We start from the raw sequence: 12,015 nt of genomic DNA, 5'->3' as shown, positions 1-12,015 counted from the left end.
TTTGGTGACAGTGACTTCCCTTGGTGACCTGTGAACAGAGCCTTTGGCGAGAGTGACTTCCCTTGGTGACCTGTGAACAGAGCCTTTGGCGACAGTGACTTCCCTTGGTGACCTGTGAGCAGAGCCTTTGGCGACAGTGACTTCCCTTGGTGACCTGTGAACAGAGCCTTTGGTGACAGTGACTTCCCTTGGTGACCTGTGAGCAGAACCTTTGGTGAGAGTGACTTCCCTTGGTGACCTGTGAACAGAGCCTTTGGTGAGAGTGACTTCCCTTGGTGACCTGTGAGCAGAGCCTTTGGCGACAGTGACTTCCCTTGGTGACCTGTGAGCAGAGCCTTTGGTGAGAGTGACTTCCCTTGGTGACCCGTGAGCAGAGCCTTTGGCGACAGTGACTTCCCTTGGTGACCTGAGAACAGAGCCTTTGGTGACAGTGACTTCCCTTGGTGACCTGTGAGCAGAGCCTTTGGTGAGAGTGACTTCCCTTGGTGACCTGTGAACAGAGCCTTTGGCGACAGTGACTTCCCTTGGTGACCTGAGAACAGAGCCTTTGGCGACAGTGACTTCCCTTGGTGACCCGTGAGCAGAGCCTTTGGTGAGACGACTTCCCTTGGTGATCTGTGAACAGAACCTTTGGTGACAGTGACTTCCCTTGGTGATTTGTGAGCAGAGCCTTTGGCGACAGTGACTTCCCTTGGTGACCTGTGAACAGAGCCTTTGGTGAGAGTGACTTCCGTTGGTGACCTGAGAACAGAGCCTTTGGCGACAGTGACTTCCCTTGGTGACCTGGGAACAGAGCCTTTGGCAACAGTGACTTTTTTTGGTGACCTGTGAACAGAGCCTTTGGTGAGAGTGACTTCCCTTGGTGACCTGTGAGCAGAGCCTTTGGCGACAGTGACTTCCCTTGGTGACCTGTGAACAGAGCCTTTGGTGAGAGTGACTTCCCTTGGTGACCTGTGAACAGAGCCTTTGGTGACAGTGACTTCCCTTGGTGACCTGTGAGCAGAGCCTTTGGTGAGAGTGACTTTCCTTGGTGACCTGTGAACAGAGCCTTTGGTGACAGTGACTTCCCTTGGTGATCTGTGAGCAGAGCCTTTGGTGAGAGTGACTTCCCTTGGTGACCTGTGAACAGAGCCTTTGGTGACAGTGACTTCCCTTGGTGACCTGTGAACAGAGCCTTTGGCGAGAGTGACTTCCCTTGGTGACCTGTGAGTAGAGCCTTTGGTGACAGTGACTTCCCTTGGTGACCTGTGAACAGAACCTTTGGCGACAGTGACTTCCCTTGGTGACCTGTGAGCAGAGCCTTTGGTGAGAGTGACTTCCCTTGGTGACCTGTGAGCAGAACCTTTGGTGACAGTGACTTCCCTTGGTGACCCGTGAGCAGAGCCTTTGGTGACAGTGACTTCCCTTGGTGACCTGTGAACAGAGCCTTTGGTGACATTGACTTCCCTTGGTGTCCCGTGAGCAGAGCCTTGGGCGACAGTGACTTCCCTTGGTGACCTGTGAAAGGAACCTTTGGCGACAGTGACTTCCCTTGGTGACCTGTGAACAGAGCCTTTGGTGACAGTGACTTCCCTTGGTGACCTGTGAGCAGAGCCTTTGGCGAGAGTGACTTCCCTTGGTGACCTGTGAACAGAGCCTTTGGTGAGAGTGACTTCCCTTGGTGACCTGTGAGCAGAGCCTTTGGCGACAGTGACTTCCCTTGGTGACCTGTGAGCAGAGCCTTTGGTGACAGTGACTACCCTTGGTGACCTGTGAACAGAGCTTTTGGCGACAGTGACTTCCCTTGGTGACCTGTGAGCAGAGCCTTTGGTGAGAGTGACTTCCCTTGGTGACCTGTGAGCAGAGCCTTTGGTGAGAGTGACTTCCCTTGGTGACCTGTGAACAGAGCCTTTGGTGAGAGTGACTTCCCTTGGTGACACGTGAGCAGAGCCTTTTGCGACAGTGACTTCCCTTGGTGACCTGTGAGCAGAGCCTTTGGTGACAGTGACTTCCCTTGGTGACCTGTGAACAGAGCCTTTGGTGACAGTGACTTCCCTTGGTGACCTGTGAACAGAGCCTTTGGCGAGAGTGACTTCCCTTGGTGACCTGTGAACAGAGCCTTTGGCGACAGTGACTTCCCTTGGTGACCTGTGAGCAGAGCCTTTGGCGACAGTGACTTCCCTTGGTGACCTGTGAACAGAGCCTTTGGTGACAGTGACTTCCCTTGGTGACCTGTGAGCAGAACCTTTGGTGAGAGTGACTTCCCTTGGTGACCTGTGAACAGAGCCTTTGGTGAGAGTGACTTCCCTTGGTGACCTGTGAGCAGAGCCTTTGGCGACAGTGACTTCCCTTGGTGACCTGTGAGCAGAGCCTTTGGCGACAGTGACTTCCCTTGGTGACCCGTGAGCAGAGCCTTTGGCGACAGTGACTTCCCTTGACTGTATTCCTTTGGTTTTCAACTTCACTGTTTGACAGTGTGGATCCAGCCTCCTGCCTGCCTGAGCATCTTGCTGACCCTCCCTGGAGATGGAGCTCAGCTCTGAGAGGAGGATCAGTAGAAAGGCAGCATCCCCAGCAGCCAGCCACGGTGGCACATAGACCAGCCCTGCCTCCCAGCCCTTCCCCCAGTCCTGCATGAGCCCGGCTGTACCTCAGTGGCCTTTGATGCCTTAGGAGTCCCTCAACTCTGGCCCTGGCCAAAGGGCCAGGGAAGGTGGATGCTGGAGTGGGCACCTGGGGCTGAACGCCAGAGGGCTCATGCACAGGTGCACAGCATGTGCCACCTCAAGTGTGACACCCCAAAATGCTTTGGAATTCAGTATTTGTCATTTGGAAGCAAGGCAGGGATGTTTTTTCAAGAGGACACGTGTCAGAGCAAAATGCTAGCATTTCCTTACAGAAGAGCTTTGATAGGAAGGGAGTAGGAATGATTTTAGAGACTGAAGGGCCTCCCCAGTCACTTGTCCCTGGGGAGGTGTGGGTGCCAGCGACGTGTCTGGCTCACACGCCTGGAGACTGGCAAGCTCTGCGGGTGCTCCTGTGTCTCCGTGAACGTGCACTGCTCCCCATCTGGACTTGGCGATCCACGTTCTAGAAATTTCAATTCTGATAGAAAGGGCAGTGGACACAGGACAGGGCATGACAGCACACACCAGTCTCTGTCTTTCCTGAAGCCTAGGGGGCAGTCACTGATCACATCCTTGAAGGAGAAACTGGGGTGCAGAAGAGGGGTGCAGAGTCTTTGTGCAGAGGGATGGCAGAGCTGAGGGACACAGTGGGCAGCCTGCCTGTGCCCACAGACTCAGTGTTTGCTTCTCATGGTGACATCAACATGGACACAAAGTGTGTTGATTTTTGTTAAGTCCACTTGAGCTTTAATGCTACTGAATCATCTGCTCTGAGGCCCAGGACTCTTGCTCCTCCGGCAGGACCGTGATGGCTAAAATTGCCACTCAGTCTGGATCAGCATCAGGGTTTCTGCCAGGGGCCTGCCAGGCTGAGCCCTGGGACAGCAGTAGGAGCTTCAAGTGGTCAGAGGCGGTGGTGCTTTGCTGGGCGTCTAGGGTCACTCTGGCGAAGGAAGCAGTCTCAGGGTCTCTGACAGGACTGATGCAGTCTCTCAGCTCTGCTCTGGGGCATCTGGTCCTGAGCATTGTGAGGTCGGACGGGAGGGCACTGCCATGGGGCCTATTCACTCACAGCTGGCAAGCATCCGTTCTTTAAGGATTAGAATGATTTTTTGATGTTGTGCATTTCAGCCTCTCCTCAGAAGACTAGAAAATATTTGGTATGAAAGGCCAGGTCACAGGTAGCATTGACAGGGTGTGTTGTGGGGAGGGCCTGGGCTTCATGCTCTGGTTGTGACATGCACAGCATGAGACCCTGTTTGTCCTCAGGCTGCACACTGCGCCCAGGAAGGTGGAGAGAGGGAGACCCTCGTGTGGCAGCACACAAGGAAGAAGGACATTCTTAGACACGTGTTGCAGTGAAGGATAGGCTCAGGAACATGCTGGGACCCACTGAGGCTGGTGGCAGGTCTGTGGAAGGTGGGTCTGATGCAGAACCTGGGGAGGTAGAGCCGGCATCCAGCTGCTGCCCTGGCCTTGGCGCTCAGGTTGCTTTCCACCCTGCACAGTGCATGCTCGCCCCACACTTTGCCCTGTAGGAAGCTCTCTAGGAGCCACAGTGTCCTCTGGCCTCCACGGAGGCCAATGGAGGCTGCACTAGCACAGCAGCTCTGCCCCAGAGGACAAACTCAGTTCAACAAACTGACCAGGGCAGAACTGGGAAGTCAATGAGCTGCAAACCTCTTCCCTCCTGCCTCATGGTTTTCTCCCAAGGTAAAGCATGTCTTCTGCAAGCTCCAGCTTTGGAATCTGTGCCTGTACCCTCAGCACCCCGGGATGCACTTGTGAGGGCGACCACTCTCACAATGGAAAGGTGCTGGAGCTACTGGTCCTCAGCTCTGTCCCAGGAGAGAGCAACAGCAGAGGGCTCCAGGGGAAGGTCCTGAGGGAATGCCGGCCAGAGCTTGGTTTCTGGACCTAGCCACATAGGCACCCTGGGTGAGTTTCACTCTCACTGTGCAGGGGAAGCATGTGTCCCTGCTTGGGCTTCTCTCATTTCTGAGGTCGTGGTTGATGGCCTCATGGTGGACTGGTAATGCCTTCAGGCATGTATTATGTGTATGTGTGTGCATACATGCAGATGTGGTGTCCATTTATGTGTGGTGAGTGCATGTGTGTATGCACACATGTGTATGCAGCATGTGGCATATATACACACGAACATGTCATGTGCATGTGTGTATGCATTTGAATAGGCATGTGGTGAGCATGTATGTATGTGATGAGTGCCTGTGTGTGCATGTACTCATGTATGTGGTGTGGGTGCCTGTGCACATGTGCACGTATGTATGAGCACATATGCATTTGAGCAAGTGTGTGCATGCATGTGTAATATGTGTGTCTGCATTGCAGCATGTGTCTTTCTGCACATATGCATGTAGAGATGTGACTGTGCCTGTGTTTGAGCATACAGGCATGTGGTAATTGTGTGGAGAGTGCATGCGTGCTCCTGCACACCCACCTGATATGTGTGCTGGTGGATTTGGAAGAAAAATCTGCACTGCTTCTCCTGGTCATCTTTCTCCCTTCCCATCTTGAAGAATGGGTGACAAACGCCTCTCAGTGACTGGTTACTCTGATCTGAGTGGAGTGAGATGGATGTAGGAGCCAAGGCTTGAGCTGCCTGCCTCTACAAGTCTGTCCTTGTGCTGTGTTGCTCTAAAGTGCAGCTCGTTGATCCCTGTGCACACTCTCTGAGCACTTCCCCTGTGGCCATGCTGGTCTGCATTATGGGGAGGGGTTAAGAGTGACCGAATGAATGGAGAAGAGAGTGCATGTGGTGTGCACCTGTTCAGCTCTTCCTCCTTGGGAGCACAGAGACTTGAAGCTCCCCAGTCGTGGAGTTGTGTGTGACCATGTGACTGCTGGGGCCTAGGTAGGACCTGGGAGGGGGCGGGAGAAAGGTGCTTTGGGCTGCAGCAGCACATACAAGGCCAGATCTCTGGGCTCTCTTTGCCTTCCAAGCGCTGTAGCACCTCCTGAGATCTTTTGTGTGGGGACTGCGCCAAGACCTTCAAAAAGAACTTGACTTCAAAATTTGATGTTTGAATTAACCAACCAATAAACAGGAGGACTCAGTATTCACGATGTGGCTGGCAAACCCTAGTTGGAAGAAGACAGATTGGCTTTTCTCTAACTGTATCCTAGCACATTTTAATCCTTTTCTTATTAAGATGTTCAGTTTATTTCCAAATGCTGGCCTCCTAATAATATTTCATAGAGCTTACATGTGCTTCAGTCATGGATGGTCTTCGTTTTTCATTATAATAATTTTCTAGAAATGAAATTATTCCAAGACCAGCCAGGCCCAAGGGGATAGCTCCTTCGAAAGGACCGTTGGTTTGCTGGGGCTTCCCCTCCACAGACCCCTTGCATTATTCAGAGAACACCTGTGTGTTTGGGGCTTTTTAATTTTGTGGTTGTAGTTTTGTCTTTGTTTTTAAAATCAACATTACTCCAGCCATGACTCACACGCAGTCAGACACAACCACTTGAAGCACAGCGGGGAGGGGTTTAAGACCAGAAATCTGCCAGAGAGCTGTGACAGCACCTTGCTGTCCACTGCCCGAGTCACCAGCGGTGGAGGTTCATCCAGGAGGCCTCTCGATGTTTTGGAGCTGTTGCTGTGCTGCTGCGGTGTCGGGATGGGGCGCTGAAGGGGCGGCTCCCTGCGTGCCGGTGGGCGCGGCAGGCTGTGGGCAGCCCTCCTGTTCCCTCTGCCCATGTGGAAAGCGTGGGCCTGGCTCCGGCGGGCCCTGCAAACGGCTGCAGTTTCTGCTGAGGTCATGGATGCCCTCCAGGGGCTGCTGGCCTGGGTCTCTGTCCTCCCTTCTTGAGCCCAGCCTCCTGGGACTTCTTCAAGGCAGCCACCGTAGCAGGTCCCAGGTGGCCTGCTCACAGTGGGCTCCTCTGGGAGGTCCAGAGGCCAGGTTTGGCCTGGCGAGGAGTTGCTGCCCAAACAGCAGGGCCTGAGGTGTGGTCAGGGCCCTGTGTGTGAGACCACTGTAAGGCAGACCGTGCAGGCTGCCTCACCTGCTCTCACTTCACCCACCCTCCTGATTGCTGTCTGAGAAATACAGATTCTGGGTGAGAATGTGGTCATTTCCTTCAGCACAAAGAGCAGAACTCAGCCTCAGGTGAGTTTAGGGACATTTGCTGAAGAAGAGACACGGGTGAATGGAGTCTTCCCAGCAAGGGACAGTGTCCTTGCCAGATGAAAGCAGGCAACATGGAAAGACTGGGGGTCAGACCTGCCTCCAGTAGGGCCAGAACAGAGCCTGTCCAATGCTATGGAACATACTCAGCTGTCCTCCTGAGAGCCATGATCCTACCTTGGTCAGCACTGGGAGATGAGACCCCTCCAGGAAGAGGCTGCCCTCCTCTGGGCTCAGGAGGAGCTCAAGAGCTCAGGGCCAGCAGCATGGGCAGCCAGTGAGTCCGGCCAGAGCCTGAGTGACCTCGCCATTCCCACAAACCAAATCTGAATCCTGGTCCCAAGTCCTTTCCCTCCACCTAAGAGAGAAAGGGTCTGGCACTTACCTGATCAAACTGGAAGTGTTTTTAAATGATTCAGAACCCGAATTCAGTACCATGTTCAAAGGACTGGACCACCACAGGGTTCACTTATGTGTCACTGCACCAAACACCTTCTGGGGCCATGCTGCAGGAGCGTGGACACTATCGTACCCAAGAGGAGAGATTCTGAACGCATGAATGGAAGTGTCCAAGTGCGCAGGCATCTTGGCCAAAGGGAAGGAGTTTCAGAAACTTTGGGGAACCAAGAGGATCCGTGTTTTTGAGCCCTCCTGCAAGGAGTGGGGTGGTCAGGAGCAGGCCTCGAAGCCTCTCCAGACTGCCTTCACACCAGCCTCCTCAGAGGACCCTGCTCGGGTGGCCCAGCCAGGCCCCGCGAGAAGAGGGCTGAACTCCTTTCCGTGGACCAAACTCACCTCTGGGCCTCACCAGGGCCTGCACTCAGGGAGTTCCTGCTCGGCTCCTGCTTAAGCCACGCTCCTCTGACCTCATCCTCAACTGGGCCGGGGATGTGGTCAGCAGAGTGAGGGCAGGGACCACTTGCTGGCCACTCCTTCCATCTGGAGTCCTGCAAGACCCCCACCCTGGTGATGGCTGGTGAGGGGTGAGTGGCACAGACGACTGAATCTGGAGAGCACTGTGAGTTCCTGTCCAACAATGGTGCACTGGACCAGGCCCGGTCACTTAGCTCCTAGCCCTGGACCTGCAAACCCATCACCTTGTATGGCAACAGGACCTGGCTGTGTGATCGATTAAGCCAAGAGCCTTGAGATGGGGGGTCTCCTGGACTACCTGTGGCCCTTTGTGTCTCCAAGGGAAAGCAAGAGGCACCGGAGAGGAGGAGGCCAGAGGACAGAAGCAGGCCAAGCCAGAGGGAGGAGGACGGTGCTGGCTCTGAGGGTGGAGCAGGGGCCTCCAGGAGCAGGCAGAAGCAGCAGGTGGGTCCTCCCGGAGCCTTGGAGAGGGACCAGCCCTGTCAACACCTGCGTTTGTACAGTGCCGCTGTGTAGACCTGCCGAAGCCTAAGGAGACAGTGTGTGTTGTCACGGAGATGTGTGTGTTGTGAGGAGATGGTGCACGTGTTGTCCCAGCCACTGTTGTGATGCTGTCAGGGCAGTGAGGGGCCCGGGTGAACCACAGCCCCTCAGGAGAGCTGCAGGTCGGCAGGGAGAGGTCGGGGGCTGGTCCGGGCCCAGCATTTCCTAGCAGCCTGCTGCCAGCATCAGAGGTCCCCAGATTAGAGCTCTTTTCTGTTCCATGAGGATTCTTATTCCAGCTGTCCTCCACAGCTGGAATTCTCTGGAGATCCCTCACCCTCCTCTAGGACCCCTGTCCCCGCAGAGATGAGCACAGGGCAGGCAGGGAGGAGGGAGGTGCAGGACCTGTTCTGTTGTGGATGCACCTCCCAGACCCTTTTGTCTCAGGCAACTGGGTGCCCAGAACCAGGGTACTTCTCCAGGAAAACGCTCAGTTCTTTCCCAGATGCCATGAGGATGTCAGCAATGGGAGTGCATAACAGGTGCCCGGAGCAGCTGCTGCTGACTCATGGCCCTCTTCTTTCAAGCCTACTTTCTGTGGGGAAGCCAAGGTCTTCAGCAGCATCTGTTCCGAAGGCTCAGGGGTTGTTTCTCGCCTTTTCTTGTTGCAGCAACACTGTGTTTGTAAGCTGAGTCAAGAGGCAAGCGAGCTGGGAAGTGGCAGGCCAGGGGAAGAATCTCAATCACTAACCCTGCAGTTGGCTCAAAATAGTGCTCCACCTTCCACCGGCAGCATTTTGAGATGGAATCGCTGGCTCCTTTGCAAACCCAGGCTGTGACAGGCTCTCAGAGTTTATATCCTAGTGCTGTCACATGGGCACTGGTGGCATTGAGAACCACACTGGGTGATGGGCCACCTGGCCGTCTGACCTACTGCCATTCAGTGCTCTGCCATGCAGAGTCCCCACATGACTTGTCCTGTGGATAAGGCTGGACACACTGAAGCCCATGGACGCTCACACCACACACTCCACAAATGTTTACTGAGCTTCTCTGTGCCAGGCCTGTGCTGCTCACAGTAGGGAGTTTATGGCCATGAGACAGATGTGCAGGGTATCAATCCCTGCACAGGAAGGGAAGTGAGACCCAGGCTTGTACATGGGCTGTCTACCATCAGCAGTGCTCTGTGGTCTCCATGATTCAGACCTGGAGCTGCCAGACACCTAGTGTGTCCACTCTGGACTTTCAGTCACGCTCTGAGCTGCTGTCTTAAGCCACAGTGGAGCTGTTTTCTTTGGTTTGGTGATTGCAAATTCTCCTGCTCGCCACATGTAGTGATGCTCACATGCTGCTGGTCCAGCTGGGGCAGAGAGATCTGCTTAGGTCTCTGAGGCTCAACACAGCAACAGGTGTTTCAGAATTAAGGGAAGCAAGAGCTCCCTCGCCCGGGAGTCATTTGGGCCCATCCACGGTGCCGCGGGTTCGGGCGAGATATCTCTCACTGGGGCACGGTCTGCATGTTTCTCCAGACGCACAGGGTTCCATCTGAGCAGCCAGGAGCAGCCCCAGCTGGACTCTGGACAGGATCTCCTCATTCTCAGGACGTGGGAAGGTGTGGTCTTTGCCTTTCCCTGCAGTCCACTGACCCACAGTAAAGTGGGAGTATCCAGTCAATCTGAGTTGAAAGCCCAGATTTGGAGCTTAGGTCTTCTGTCTGGTGGATGCATCCTGGTCTCTGCCTCTGCCTCCTGTGGCCTTCCTGTGTCCCCTGCATGACTCTCCTCTCCTTAGGGGGACACCAGCCTCTACTGATGTGGCCTCTCCTTTACTGCAGCAAAGATCCTGTTCCAGCACAGGGCATGTGAGGGGGCACTGAGTGGACGTGAGGCTTGGGGTGCAGAGATGCTTTCTTCACCAAGAATCAAAGGGGCTGGTCAAACACGTCTGTTGTCAGATCCTGTTCAGCACTTTCTGGTCTCCGTTTGTTCAAAGCATCTAGGAAGGAGAAAGAAGGTGAGAATGGTGTGTTCCTGTAATGGAGACACCTGCAGGATCCCTGGACCTGCAGGTGTCCTAGGATGGCCCATGTGGGTATACACAAAAGAGTGTTCTAGACCAGACTGCACATGGTGGCAGGGTGCAGGAGTCATGGGCTCCTGAGTCCTGCGGGGGTGGGAGGTACCAATAGGATGCCCCTAGAGGCTCTGTCCTGTGTCACTGGAGGAGAAGGAAGATGAAGGAGGAGGAGGAAGATGGAGGAGGAGGAGGAGAAAGATGAAGGAGAAGAAGGAGGAGGAAGATGAAAGAGAAGGAGGAGGAGGAGAAAGATGAAGGAGATGAAGGAGGAGGAAGATGAAAGAGAAGGAGGAGGAGGAGGAGAAGGAATAGGAGGAGGAACGGCACTGGTGTTGGATTTGGTGATGGGAGCAGTTTTTCTGAGTGTTTCAAGAGACACATCCTCACCATATCCCCCAGCCCAACCTTCAATCTTTTTGAAAAAAAAAAAGCAGAAACTTAGCAATGTGTCCACAGCACCTGGAGCCTGCATTGTGGCTGCTCAGGTCACAGAGCCCTCAGCTCTGCTGCCCCAGGCCTGCAAGCAGGAGCCAGGGAGCCCACCAATCTCAAACCCCATGCCTGGCAGTTCTTCCTCTCCCGACCACCACCTGCACTTTGGTTTGGTTCTAGTTTTTCAAATAATGGCAGGTGGACATGCTCAGCAGCACTGTGCACGAAAGGCCCCTGACATACCTGCTCCTTACTCTCTGATGGTCCCCAGAGGTGGGGCACCCTTTCTACTGGGATCCCCTGCTGGGAAGTGGGGGGGCTGGGGGGTTTCAGACTCTCCTGTCCCTCTGGCCTTGCAGGCGGAGGCCTTTCACTGGGCACCAGATGCTGGTGCTCTGGTTCGGGGCCCAGAGCTTCCCGCAGATGCACATGCAGATGCTGGTGGTGCCTTGTCAGTCTGCTCTAGGAAGATCAGTGCCCACCCTGGGCACCTGTGTTCAGAGAACAGCGCTCCCTACCACACCAGGAGAGAGGGACCCTGGGCTGGGCCTGGCAGGAGGCCAAACAGGCCAGGACCCTGTCACCAGGTCCCCTGACTTCAGTGGCACCCTGGTCACCCAGGTTGATGGCATGGCTCCTATCTCCAGAGGCTGCTGGGCGGAGGCCTTGGTGGACTCACCGCAGCCCTGGGCTGCCTGGCACCAAGTGCAGGAGGGCGTCCTGTCCAGAGGGCGTTTCTTCCACCTCCTCCAGTCAGGTCTTTCCACGGAAGCCACAGCACAGTGAAGTCCCAGAATGGAAACACGGGAAACAAGTCCTTCCCTGGGGTCAGTGCGAGACAGGAGGAGAGTCTGCAGTGACTTTGATAAACAGAGCCCAGCAGACGCGAATCTCAGCACAAACCAGCTTCAGAGTTCTGACCTTCAGGGAGGGAATCATAGAAGACGCAGACCGCCCAGCCCTCAGCAGCCATTTTACCTGCGGAGGCTGGGCGCAGCTCCAGGGCATCGTGCTGTGGGTCTGCCGGCCATCTGGGAGCAGGTGTTTGGTGAAAGCTGTTTTGTGGGTGTGTGAATGAGTGTAAGGTGGGTGTGTGGGCGGTTTGTTGAGGGTGTGTGAGAGTGTTGTGGGGTGTGCGTGTGGGTATATGCATGGGTGTGGCAGATGTGTGGTATGGGCAACTGTGGGGGTGGGACTGGGGGGTGTGGGCAGGCACATGGGTGTGGCTCAGGTGTTGTGGGTGAGTGTGTGGGGATGTGTGCAGATGCTGTGGGTGTATGTGGATGTTGTGGGGTTGCCAGCAGGCACATGGGTGTTTGTGTGGGTATTTTGGGGGGTACATGGGTGCATGGGTGTTGAGTCATTTGACACCCCGAGAGAATCCCAATTCC

Source organism: Ictidomys tridecemlineatus, chromosome 8, assembly GCF_052094955.1.
Source record: "Ictidomys tridecemlineatus isolate mIctTri1 chromosome 8, mIctTri1.hap1, whole genome shotgun sequence".
NCBI lineage: Eukaryota > Metazoa > Chordata > Mammalia > Rodentia > Sciuridae > Ictidomys > Ictidomys tridecemlineatus.
Note: the sequence above shows the minus strand (reverse complement) of the source record.